General features: G+C 38.3%; 1 pseudogene; it reads left to right on the forward strand.

Annotated features, from left to right (window-relative positions):
- The first annotated feature begins 2,690 nt into the window (after positions 1-2,690).
- LOC112795042 (probable glutamate carboxypeptidase AMP1) overlaps positions 2,691-12,251 on the forward strand; it is a 31,534-nt pseudogene continuing 21,973 nt past the window's right edge.

The raw sequence follows: 12,251 nt of genomic DNA on the forward strand, positions 1-12,251 counted from the left end.
TTCATACCAACAATCTCCGTGGGATCGACCCTTACTCGCGTAAGGTTTATTACTTGGACGACCCAGTGCACTTGCTGGTTAGTTGTGCGAAGTTGTGATAAAGAGTTGAGATTGCAATTGAGCGTACCATGTTGATGGCGCCATTGATGATCACAATTTCGTGCACCAATGTGTTATCAAATGATAACACTTTTCCTTCAACTCCTCTGTGGTTTCTTTTTCTTTCTCCGGAGTTTTGTAAACTTCAGCAGTTGTAAAGCTCAGCTTAGCACTTCTTGCTTCAACAAACTTCAATGCCGCTGTCACCCCAGCATCTACCACCGCATCTGCCAGGACTTCAAGCATTGAGACCGTCGGCTGAGAGGGTTGACTTGGTTGAGTCACTGTCACTTGAGACAGGGGAGTTGGTTGAGATACTGGGAGACTTATCCCAAGACTAAAGGAAGGCACATCATCTTCCCATTGCCTAGGATGAGCAGCATTGCAAGACGACAGAGGAAAGCAATAAGGAAAAAGCAGTACCATATAAGATAAAATTTAACAAAAATGATATTAATTAAAACTTATGCATTCAAAGGAGGTTCTGGCTCTGTCTTCCTCCAGGAAGATCCCTCGCCGGCCTACTTTTTGGGTTCCGGATGACAGCTGTAACAGACAGAAGAGAGTAATTGATTTCTGGATTAAACAATGTAGTGAACCGAAATTAAACCACATAGTAAACCGAAATTATCCAGATTTGGACAAGAAGAAAACTTACAAATCAGGCTGTGCTTCTTCTTCTAATTGTCGTCCTGCCGAAGCTTCTTAGCATGGTTTCTGTTGTTCTTCGGGAGGGCTGCTGCATTAAATAGAAAAGAGTTCAATAACGACCCAGAATTATTATCCTGTACCATTAAAACTAATAAAAAGAATTCCAATTACAACTTAAAAGAACAATTAAAAAGCAATATATAAGACATAAGATTATAAAAATAGATGTTAATTAAAACTTACACATTCAATGTAGGTTCTGGCTCCGTCTTCCTCGGAGAAGATTCCTCTGCGGCCTGCTTTTTGGGTTCTGGAGGGTAGTTGTGAGAAACAGAAAAGGGTCAAAAAATAAGAACACATTGAATTCATTTTTGGATTCAACTAAACCACAATTAAACCATGTAGTGAAACGAAATTATCAAGATTTATACAAGAAGTAAAACTTATACATCAACAGGTGCTTCTTGTTCCGATTGTTGTGTCAGTGCTTCTTTACAGGGCTGCTATTACGTTTACAGAGGGTTGCTGCATTAAACAAAAAACAGTTCAATAATGACCCCAAATTATTATCCTATACCATTAAAATTAACAAAAATAATTTTATGTGCAACTTACTCATTATCAGAAGGGACATAGATATAGTCATCTTTCAGTAACTCTTTCTTAAGAAAACTCGGAAGAGACACCGCAATAGGATCTCTAAGGAATGTAAATAAGAAGAAGTTAGTGTTGAATAATTAGAATAGGTTCTGAGAAACCAAAATTTGCACCTTGAAAAAAACACATTTTCAAAGGTTGAGAATGAGTTTCTTCTCGAACCTCAATGATTTGTAGGTCAAAATTAGGTGTAGTGCTACTGACATTTAAACATGATTTCCGTGTGATTAATTAAATAAAATTTATTACTTAAATCTAAAGAGCAACATAAATATTTTTAACTTCCACTGGTGGAGTTTTAAAACTCTGCTTTTGATGGATTTTCTTTCCTCTAAAAACTTTTACCAGAATTTTTGGGGTATTTTTTCTAATAAATAAGATGCCAACTTAAAATCAGCAACTAAGATTAAAGCAGAGGTCTAGAAACACATGAAATTCATTTCTAGAACCAACTGAACCGAAATTAAAGCCCGTAATGAATGAATTTACCTGGTATTATCCAGGGCATTTACAGATGGTGTGGAGCTCGCCTAAGTCTGTAAGAGAGGTTTGCTACCCAGATTTACAGTCAGCAGTCTAAGTAAGATAAATAAATATTACTCAGTGAATCCAGAGGAATTAGAAGAGGTTCTAGCAAAAGTTAGCAAACAAACAAAAAGAACTCGATATAAGAAACTGAATCTTACGTCTCGGAGAAATCATTTCGCTCCTCTGTTGAATCAAACCTATCTGGAGCAATGTTTGCTGTCTGAGATCCATCATTTCTTCTCTTTGATCTCTTTTCTCTTAACATCTGCAACGCCTGTCTTCTTCTTTCCGCAAAGTTTCCTTTTCTTGTTCAGTCCTGAAAATTCATAAAATAAGTATCAATGAACCTAAAACAAAAGCATCAATAACAAAAAATATGATTCCAGAAACTTACTCCTTGTCAGATTCAGTTTTGCTCTCTGAATCTGTCAGAACAAGCTTTCTGATTTGTTTTTTTTTTTGGCCACACTCTCTGGTTGTTTTATTTTCACTATGGGTGTTTTTCGATTTTTTTTCTCTGCAACACAGACAAACACATCAAATTTATGCCCAAGACAAATATCAGCAAGAAAAACATTTCTAATGCCAAAGGACTAACTGACGACACTAATAATCAAGTGAATGAAAATGACCAACTCCATTGAACCGAACGCAATTCATGTGTTGAATAAAACGTGATACACATTCAATCATCAAGAGAAACATTTCTGCATGCAAAAGGACAAGTGAAGACACTAACAATCAAGTGAACGAAAATGACCAAGTCCACTGAACTGAACGTAACTCATGTGCTGAATAAAACATGATACACATTTAATCATCAAGAAAAACATTTCTGCATGCAAAAGGACTCAACGGATCACTTCATAATCAAATGAATCAACTTGACCAACTCCACTGAACAATATCACATTTGTAATTTACTTAACAAGCATACATAAACAATTTTCAGCAAAGAAAAGCAAAACTAAACCAGATGGACATCATACAATCACATAAATGAACATCATCCAATACTTACTGGCTTTCAGATTGGCTTGTGCTCTCTGAATCCGTCGGCACAAGCTTCCTTTTTTGCTTTCTTTTCTAACCACCTTCTGTGGTTATTTTCTTTTCTTTGTCGCTGTTTTTTCAATTTCTTCTTCTTCTCTGCAATACATAAGAACAAGCGAATAAGAACAATTTTAACCAAATTCAAGTAAAATGAAACCAATAGAAACATCAAACTTACTGGTTTTCAGATTCACTTCTGCTTTCTAAATCCATGGGACTACTTTCAATTTCTTTTGTTGTTTCTGAATCCATCACAACAATGTTTTGTTTTTTAACTAGCCTCTATAGCCCTGTTCTCTTTGCTGGCAGTGTTTTGTCAGATTCAGATTTGGAAAAAAGTGTCTTCTTCCGAAGAAGAATCCAAATCAACAATTTTCTTTTCTTGTTTCTTCCCTTTTGCTTTCCCTTTCCCCTTCAAAAAAGTTGGTTTCTTCTCCACCTTCTTTCTTTTTGTATTTTCCTCCTTTATTTTCTTTCTCTATAGAAGTCCCTAAAAACACAAACTTATTTAGTTAGCAGAGTATTTTAGAAGCATCTGAAATGAGCAAATACACTAACAATGAGGTGAATCAAAATGAGCAAAAATACTGAACCGAACACCATTCATATGCTGAATAATATGTGATAAACATTCAATCATCAAGAAAAATATTTCTTCATGCACAAGGACTCAACTAAACACACTAACAATCAGGTGAATCAAAATTACAAATTCCACTTAATCGAACAACATTCATGTGCTAAATAAAATGTCATAAACATTTAATCACCAAGAAAAACATTTCTGCACGCATAAGAATTCAAATGAATACACTAACAATCAAGTGAATCAAAAGTAGAAACTCCACTGAATAGAAAGAAAATAAGAACACATTTCATTCTAAGCCTAGTTATGCACAAAAATGGAATCAGAATAAGTCGATCTACTAAATGAAGCAACTCAATTCAATAAACTTAAAATGCAGCTAGAAGAAATAAATTAATTATAACCTAAAACACAAGCTTATTTAGTTAGCAGAGTATTTTAGAAGCATCTGAAACGAAATTTTAGGGGAAAATTCTATTTAATTTACCATTGTGTCCGTTACTTCCTGAGAAATCCAGTCAAGCATCATCTTCTTTGTCCAATGGGCCACCAACGGTGGTGGAGAGCATCAAAGCTAGGTAACTTGGTTTCATGGAAATAAATCATTATCAAAACAAAAACACAGCCATCAACGAAATGTTTCTTTCCCTTTCTCTTGTTTTTGATTCCCTTCCTCAAGAAGTCGAGCACATGATTTGCCTAATGCCATTGTCGGATGTTGTCCACACGAAAAGCAGGCGGCTTATGGATCGGGGAGGCCATGCTTACTGATAAACCACTATTTTATGGTTTATATTATGCTCAATTGAGTGGTTTTTATCAACTCTTTACCCACTTATTCATATGATTTGCATGGTTTTACATTTTCCTTCTTGATTTTGTGCTATGATTGAAAACATGTTTCGTGCTCTTAAATTTCCTATGTTTAATCCTTTCTTATTACCATTCGATGCCATGATATGTGCGTTAAGTGATTTCAGAGATTATAGGGCAGGAATGGCTTAGAGGATGGAAAGGAAGCATGCAAAAGCGGAAGGAATACAAGAAATTGAAGAAGTTGCTAAGCTGTCCAGCCTGACCTCTTCGCATTCAAACGGTCATAACTTGAGCTACGGAGGTCCAAATGATGCGGTTCTAGTTGCGTTGGAAAGCTAACGTTCGGGGATTCGATTTGATATATAATTTCACATAGTGACCGTACATATAGGTGACATAAACGCGCGCTCTACAAGGACACATCGCATCTGCAAAAATCAGCGTGGCAGATTTCATAACCAGCAAATTATGGGCTATTTTTGACCCAGTTTTCGGCCCAGAAAACACAGATTAGAGGCTATAAAGTGGGGGGAGTCCATCCATTCATTCATTATCATATCTCATTACTCATAATTTTAGATTTAGATGTAGTTTTAGGTAGAGAGTTCTCCCCTCTCTCTTAGGAGTAGGATTATGATTTTTATTAGAATTAGGATTTCATCTTCTTCAAGTACAGGTTCAATGTTCTTTTTATTTATTTTCTCTTTTATTTTTTATGAACTTTTCCATGTTACATTTGATATTTTTATTAATTCACATTGAGGTATTTCAGACTTATTACTTCTTTTATTAATTATTCTCAGTTGATGTTTTAAATTATATTTTCTCTTCTTGACTTTGGTTGAGTAATTAGTAACGCTTGAGTTGTTAAAATAAAGCAGTGGTTGAAATTGGGAGTTGCTGATTAATTTGGATATCTCCAAGCTAGTCTAGGACTTGAAGATCAAATTAATTAGTCCATTTGACATTTCCTTATTCATTAAAGGTTAACTAAGTGGGAGTGGTGCACGAAATTGTGATCAATACTTTTCACAAATCAAATAATCCCCGGTAATGAAACCAAAAACTTGGTGTTCAATACCATGGCATAAACACAACTTCGCACAACTAACCAGCAAGTGTACTGGGTCGTCCAAGTAATAAACCTTACACGAGTAAGGGTCGATCCCACAGAGATTGTTGGTATGAAGCAAGCTATGGTCACCTTGTAAATCTTAGTCAGGCAAACTCAAATGGGTATGGTGATAAACGCATAAAACATAAAGATAAAGATAGAGATACTTATGTAATTCATTGGTAGGAATTTCAGATAAGTGTATGAAGATGCCTTCCCTTCCGTCTCTCTGATTTCCTACTGTCTTCATCCAATCCTTCTTACTCCTTTCCATGGCAAGCTCAAGCAAGGGTTTCACCGTTGTCAGTGGCTACCTCCCATCCTCTCAGTGGAAATGTTCAACGCACCCTGTCACGGCACGGCTATCCATCTGTCGGTTCTCGATCAGGCCGGAGTAGAATCCAGTGATTCTTTTGCGTCTGTCACTAACGCCCCGCCCTCAGGAGTTTGAAGCACGTCACAGTCATTCAATCATTGAATCCTACTCAGAATACCACAGACAAGGTTAGACCTTCCGGATTCTCTTGAATGCCGCCATCAGTTCTAGCCTATACCACGAAGACTCTGATCTCACGGAATGGCTGGCTCGTTTGTCAGGCGAGTGCTCGTTTGTCAGGCGATCAACCATGCATCGTGTATCAGGAATCCAAGAGATATTCACCCAATCTATGGTAGAACGGAGGTGGTTGTCAGTCACACGTTCATAGGTGAGAATGATGATGAGTGTCACGGATCATCACATTCATCAAGTTGAAGAACAAGTGATATCTTAGAACAAGAACAAGCGGAATTGAATAGAAGAACAATAGTAATTGCATTAATACTCGAGGTACAGCAGAGCTCCACACCTTAATCTATGGTGTGTAGAAACTCCACCGTTGAAAATACATAAGAACAAGAGTGATCATTGGCTTCGGTCCCAAATAGGGAACCAGAAGAACCAAGATGAAAATACAATAGTATAATGTCCTACTTATAGAAAACTAGTAGCCTAGGGTGTACAGAGATGAGTAAATGACATAAAAATTCACTTCCGGGCCCACTTGGTGTGTGCTTGGGCTGAGCATTGAAGCATTTTCGTGTAGAGACTCTTCTTGGAGTTAAACGCCAGCTTTTATGCCAGTTTGGGCGTTTAACTCCCATTTTGGTGCCAGTTCCGGCGTTTAACGCTGGGATTTCTGAGGGTGACTTTGAACGCCGGTTTGGGCCATCAAATCTTGGGCAAAGTATGGACTATCATATATTGCTGGAAAGCCCAGGATGTCTACTTTCCAACGCCGTTGAGAGCGCGCCAATTGGGCTTCTGTAACTCCAGAAAATCCACTTTGAGTGCAGGGAGGTCAGAATCCAACAGCATCTGCAGTCATTTTTGGTCTCTGAATCAGATTTTTGCTCAGGTCCCTCAATTTCAGCCAGAAAATACCTGAAATCACAGAAAAACACACAAACTCATAGTAAAGTCCAGAAAAGTGGATTTTAACTAAAAACTAATAAAAATATACTAAAAACTAACTAGATCATACTAAAAACATACTAAAAACAATGCCAAAAAGCGTACAAATTATCCGCTCATCACAACACCAAACTTAAATTGTTGCTTGTCCCCAAGCAACTGAAAATCAAATAAGATAAAAAGAAGAGAGTATGCAATGAATTCCAAAAACATCTATGAAGATCAGTATTAATTAGATGAGCGGGGCTTTTAGCTTTTTGCCTCTGAACAGTTTTGGCATCTCACTCTATCCTTTGAAATTCAGAATGATTGGCTTCTTTAGGAACTCAGAATCCAGATAGTGTTATTGATTCTCCTAGTTAAGTATGATGATTCTTGAACACAGCTACTTATTGAGTCTTGGTCGTGGCCCAAAGCACTCTGTCTTCTAGTATTACCACCGGATACATACATGCCACAGACACATAATTGGGTGAACCTTTTCAGATTGTGACTCAGCTTTGCTAGAGTCCGCAATTAGAGGTGTCCAGGGTTCTTAAGCACACTCTTTTTGCCTTGGATCACAACCTTATTTCTTTTCCTTTTCTTTCTTTCTTTTTCTTCTTCTTTTTTCGAAATTTTTTTTTTTCGAAATTTTCTTTTTTTTTTCATTGCTTTTTCTTGCTTCAAGAATCATTTCTATGATTTTTCAGATCCTCAGTAACATGTCTCCTTTTTCATCATTCTTTCAAGAGCCAACATTCATGAACCACAAATTCAAGATACATATGCACTGTTTAAGCATACATTCAGAAAACAAAAGTATTGCCACCACATCAAAATAATTAAACTGTTATAAAATTCAGAATTCATGCAATTCTACTCTTTTTCAATTAAAAACATTTTTTATTTAAGAGAGGTGATGGATTCATAGAACATTCATAACTTTAAGGCATAGACACTAAGACACTAATGATCACAAGACACAAACATAGACAAACATAAGCACTAAAATTCGAAAAACAGGAAAATAAAGAACAAGGAAATTAAGGAACGGGTCCACCTTAGTGATGGCGGCTCTTTTTTCCTCTTGAAGATCCTATGGAGTGCTTGAGCTCCTCAATGTCTCTTCCTTGTCTTTGTTGCTCCTCTCTCATGATTCTTTGATCTTCTCTAATTTCATGGAGGATGATGGAGTGTTCTTGATGCTCCACCCTTAGTTGTCCCATGTTGGAACTCAATTCTCCTAGGGAGGTGTTTAGTTGCTCCCAATAGTTTTGTGGAGGAAAGTGCATCCCTTGAGGCATCTCAGGGATCTCATGATGAGTGGGGTCTCTTGTGTGCTCCATCCTCTTCTTAGTGATGAGCTTGTCCTCATCAATAGGGATGTCTCCCTCTATGTCAACTCCAACCGAATAACAGAGGTGACAAATGAGATGAGGGAAGGCTAACCTTGCCAAGGTAGAAGACTTGTCTGCCACCTTATAAAGTTCTTGAGATATAACCTCATGAACTTCTATTTCTTCTCCAATCATGATGCTATGAATCATGATAGCCCGATCTATGGTAACTTCGGACCGGTTGCTAGTGGGAATGATTGAGCGTTGGATAAACTCCAACCATCCTCTAGCCACGGGTTTGAGGTCATGCCTTCTCAATTGAACCGGCTTCCCTCTTGAATCTCTCTTCCATTGGGCGCCCTCTTCACATATGATTGTGAGGACTTGGTCCAACCTTTGATCAAAGTTGACCCTTCTAGTGTAAGGATGTTCATCTCCTTGCATCATGGGCAAATTGAATGCCAACCTTACACTTTCCGGACTAAAATCCAAGTGTTTCCCCCGAACCATAGTAAGATAATTCTTTGGATCCGGGTTCACACTTTGATCATGGTTCTTGGTGATCCATGCATTGGCATAGAACTCTTGAACCATTAAGATTCTGACTTGTTGAATGGGGTTGGTAAGAACTTCCCAACCTCTTCTTCGGATCTCATGTCGGATCTCCGGATATTCACTCTTTTTGAGTGAAAAAGGGACCTCGGGGATCACCTTCTTCAAGGCCACAACATCATAGAAGTGGTCTTAATGCACCCTTTAGATGAATCTCTCCATCTCCCATGACTCGGAGGTGGAAGCTTTTGCCTTCCCTTTCCTCTTTCTAGAGGTTTCTCCGGCCTTGGATGCCATAAATGGTTATGGAAAAACAAAAAGCAATGCTTTTACCACACCAAACTTAAAATGGTTGCTCGTCCTCGAGCAAAAGAAGAAAAAAGAGAGTAGAAGAAGAAGAAATGAGGAAGAAGGGAATGGCTTTGTGTTCGGCCAAAGGGGGAGAAGTGGTGTTTAGGTTGTGTGAAAATGAAGGAGTGAAGGAGGGTTTATATAGGAGTGGGGAAAGGGTAGGGTTCGGTTAATTGAGGGTGGGTTTGGGAGGGAAAGTGGTTTGAATTTGAATGGTGAGGTAGGTGGGTTTTGTGAAGGATGGATGTGAGTGGTGAAGAGAAAGATGGGATTGGATAGGTGAAGGGTTTTTGGGGAAGAGTTGTTGAGGTGATTGGTGAATGGGTGAAGAAGAGAGAGAGTGGTGGGGTAGGTAGGGATCCTGTGGGGTCCACAGATCCTGAGGTGTCAAGAAAAAGTCATCCTTGCACCAAATGGCATGCAAAAATGCGTTTTTAGCCATTTCTGGCGTTAAACGCCGGGCTGGTGTCCATTTCTGGCGTTTAACGCCAGTCTGGTGCCCCTTTCTGGCGTTAAACGCCCAGAATGGTGCCAGACTGGGCGTTAAACGCCCAACAGCTAGCCTTACTGGCGTTTAAACGCCAGTAAGTTCTTCCTCCAGGGTGTGCTATTTTTCTTCCTGTTTTTCATTCTGTTTTTGCTTTTTTCATTGATTTTGTGACTTCTCATGATCATCAACCTACAAAAAACATAAAATAACAAAGGAAAATAGTCAAAATATAACATTGGGTTGCCTCCCAACAAGCGCTTCTTTAATGTCAGTAGCTTGACAGTGGGCTCTCATGGAGCCTCAGAAATACTCAGAGCAATGTTGGAACCTCCCAATACCAAACTTAGAGTTTGAATGTGGGGTTTCAACACCAAACTTAGAGTTTGACTGTGGGGGCTCTGTTTGGCTCTGTTTTGAGAGAAGCTCTTCATGCTTCCTCTCCATGGTGACAGAGGGATATCCTTGAGCCTCAAACACAAAGGATTCTTCATTCACTTGAATGATCAATTCTCCTCTATCAACATCAATCACAGCCCTTGCTGTGGCTAGGAAGGGTCTGCCAAGGATGATGGATTCATCCAGGCACTTCCAAGTCTCTAGGACTATGAAATCAGCAGGGATGTAATGGTCTTCAACTTTTACCAGAACATCCTCTACAAGTCCATAGGCTTGTTTTCTTGAATTGTCTGCCATCTCTAGTGAGATTTTTGCAGCTTGCACCTCAGAGATCTCTAACTTCTCCATTACAGAGAGCGGCATGAGGTTTACACTTGACCCTAAGTCACACAAGGCCTTCTTGAAGGTCATGGTGCCTATGGTACAAGGTATTGAAAACTTCCCAGGATCCTGTCTCTTTTGAGGCAATTTCTGCCTAGACAAGTCATCCAGTTCTTTGGTGAGCAAAGGGGGTTCATCCTCCCAAGTCTCATTTCCAAACAACTTGTTATTTAGCTTCATGATTGCTCCAAGGTATTTAGCAACTTGCTCTTCAGTGACATACTCATCCTCTTCAGAGGAAGAATACTCATCAGAGCTCATGAATGGCAGAAGTAAGTTCAATGGAATCTCTATGGTCTCATCTTGAGCCTCAGATTCCCATGGTTCCTCATTGGGGAACTCACTGGAGGCCAGTGGACGTCCATTGAGGTCTTCCTCAGTGGCGTTCACTGCCTCTCCTTCCTCCAAATTCGGCCATGTTGATGGCCTTGCACTCTCCTTTTGGATTTTTTTCTGTATTGCTTGGGAAAGTACTAGGAGGGAGTTCAGTAATTTTCTTGCTCAGCTGACCCACTTGTGCCTCCAAGTTTCTAATGGAGGACCTTGTTTCAGTCATGAAACTTTGAGTGGTTTTGATTAGATCAGAGACCATGGTTGCTAAGTCAGAGGTATTCTGCTTAGAACTCTCTGTCTGTTGCTGAGAAGATGATGGAAAAGGCTTGCTATTGCTAACCCTGTTTCTTCCACCATTATTATTGTTGAAACCTTGTTGAGGTCTCTGTTGATCCTTCCATGAGAAATTTGGATGATTTCTCCATGAAGGATTATAGGTGTTTCCATAGGGTTCTCCCATGTAATTCACCTCTTCCATTGAAGGGTTCTCAGGATCATAAGCTTCTTCCTCAGATGAAGCTTCCTTAGTACTGCTTGGTGCATTTTGCATTCCAGACAGACTTTGAGAAATCATATTGACTTGTTGAGTCAATATTTTGTTCTGAGCCAATATGGCATTCAGAGTGTCAATCTCAAGAACTCCTTTCTTCTGACTAGTCCCATTGTTCACGGGGTTCCTTTCAGAAGTGTACATGAATTGGTTATTTGCAACCATTTCGATCAGCTCTTGAGCTTCTGTAGGCGTCTTCTTCAGATGAAGAGATCCTCCAGCAGAGCTATCCAAAGACATCTTGGACAGTTCAGAGAGACCATCATAGAAAATACCTATGATGCTCCATTCAGAAAGCATGTCAGAGGGACACTTTCTGATTAATTGTTTGTATCTTTCCCAAGCTTCATAGAGGGATATCACTTATCAAAGAAATAGTGTTAGTCCATAAACAGAAGGATGTGAGAAGAAGGGAAGTAATTTTCGAAAATTAAGTAAAAGATTTTGAAAATATTTTTGAAAAACACTAATTGATTTTCGAAAATGAAAGTGGAAAAGAAATCAAGTGATTTTTGAAAAAGATTTTGAAATTAGAAATCAAAAAGATTTGATTGAAAACTATTTTGAAAAAGATGTGGTTAAGAAGATATGATTAGTTTTAAAAAGATGTGATTGAGAAGATATGATTTGAAAAACATTTTAAAAAGATTTGATTTTGAAAATTAAAAACTTGGCTAACAAGAAAAGATATGATTCAAACATTAAACCTTTCTCAACAGAAAAGGCAACATACTTGAAATGTTGAATCAAATCATTAATTGATAGCAAGTATCTTTGAAAATAGAAAGAAATTGATTTTGAAAACATATGATTGAAAAGATATGATTTGAAAAAGATTTGATTTTGAAAAAGTTTGAAAACTGAAAAAAAAAATCTGCATTAAAAACAAAATCTTCCCTCTTGTGCCATCCTGGCGTTAAAC

This window comes from Arachis hypogaea, chromosome 4 (assembly GCF_003086295.3).
Source record: "Arachis hypogaea cultivar Tifrunner chromosome 4, arahy.Tifrunner.gnm2.J5K5, whole genome shotgun sequence".
Classification (NCBI taxonomy): Eukaryota; Viridiplantae; Streptophyta; class Magnoliopsida; order Fabales; family Fabaceae; genus Arachis; species Arachis hypogaea.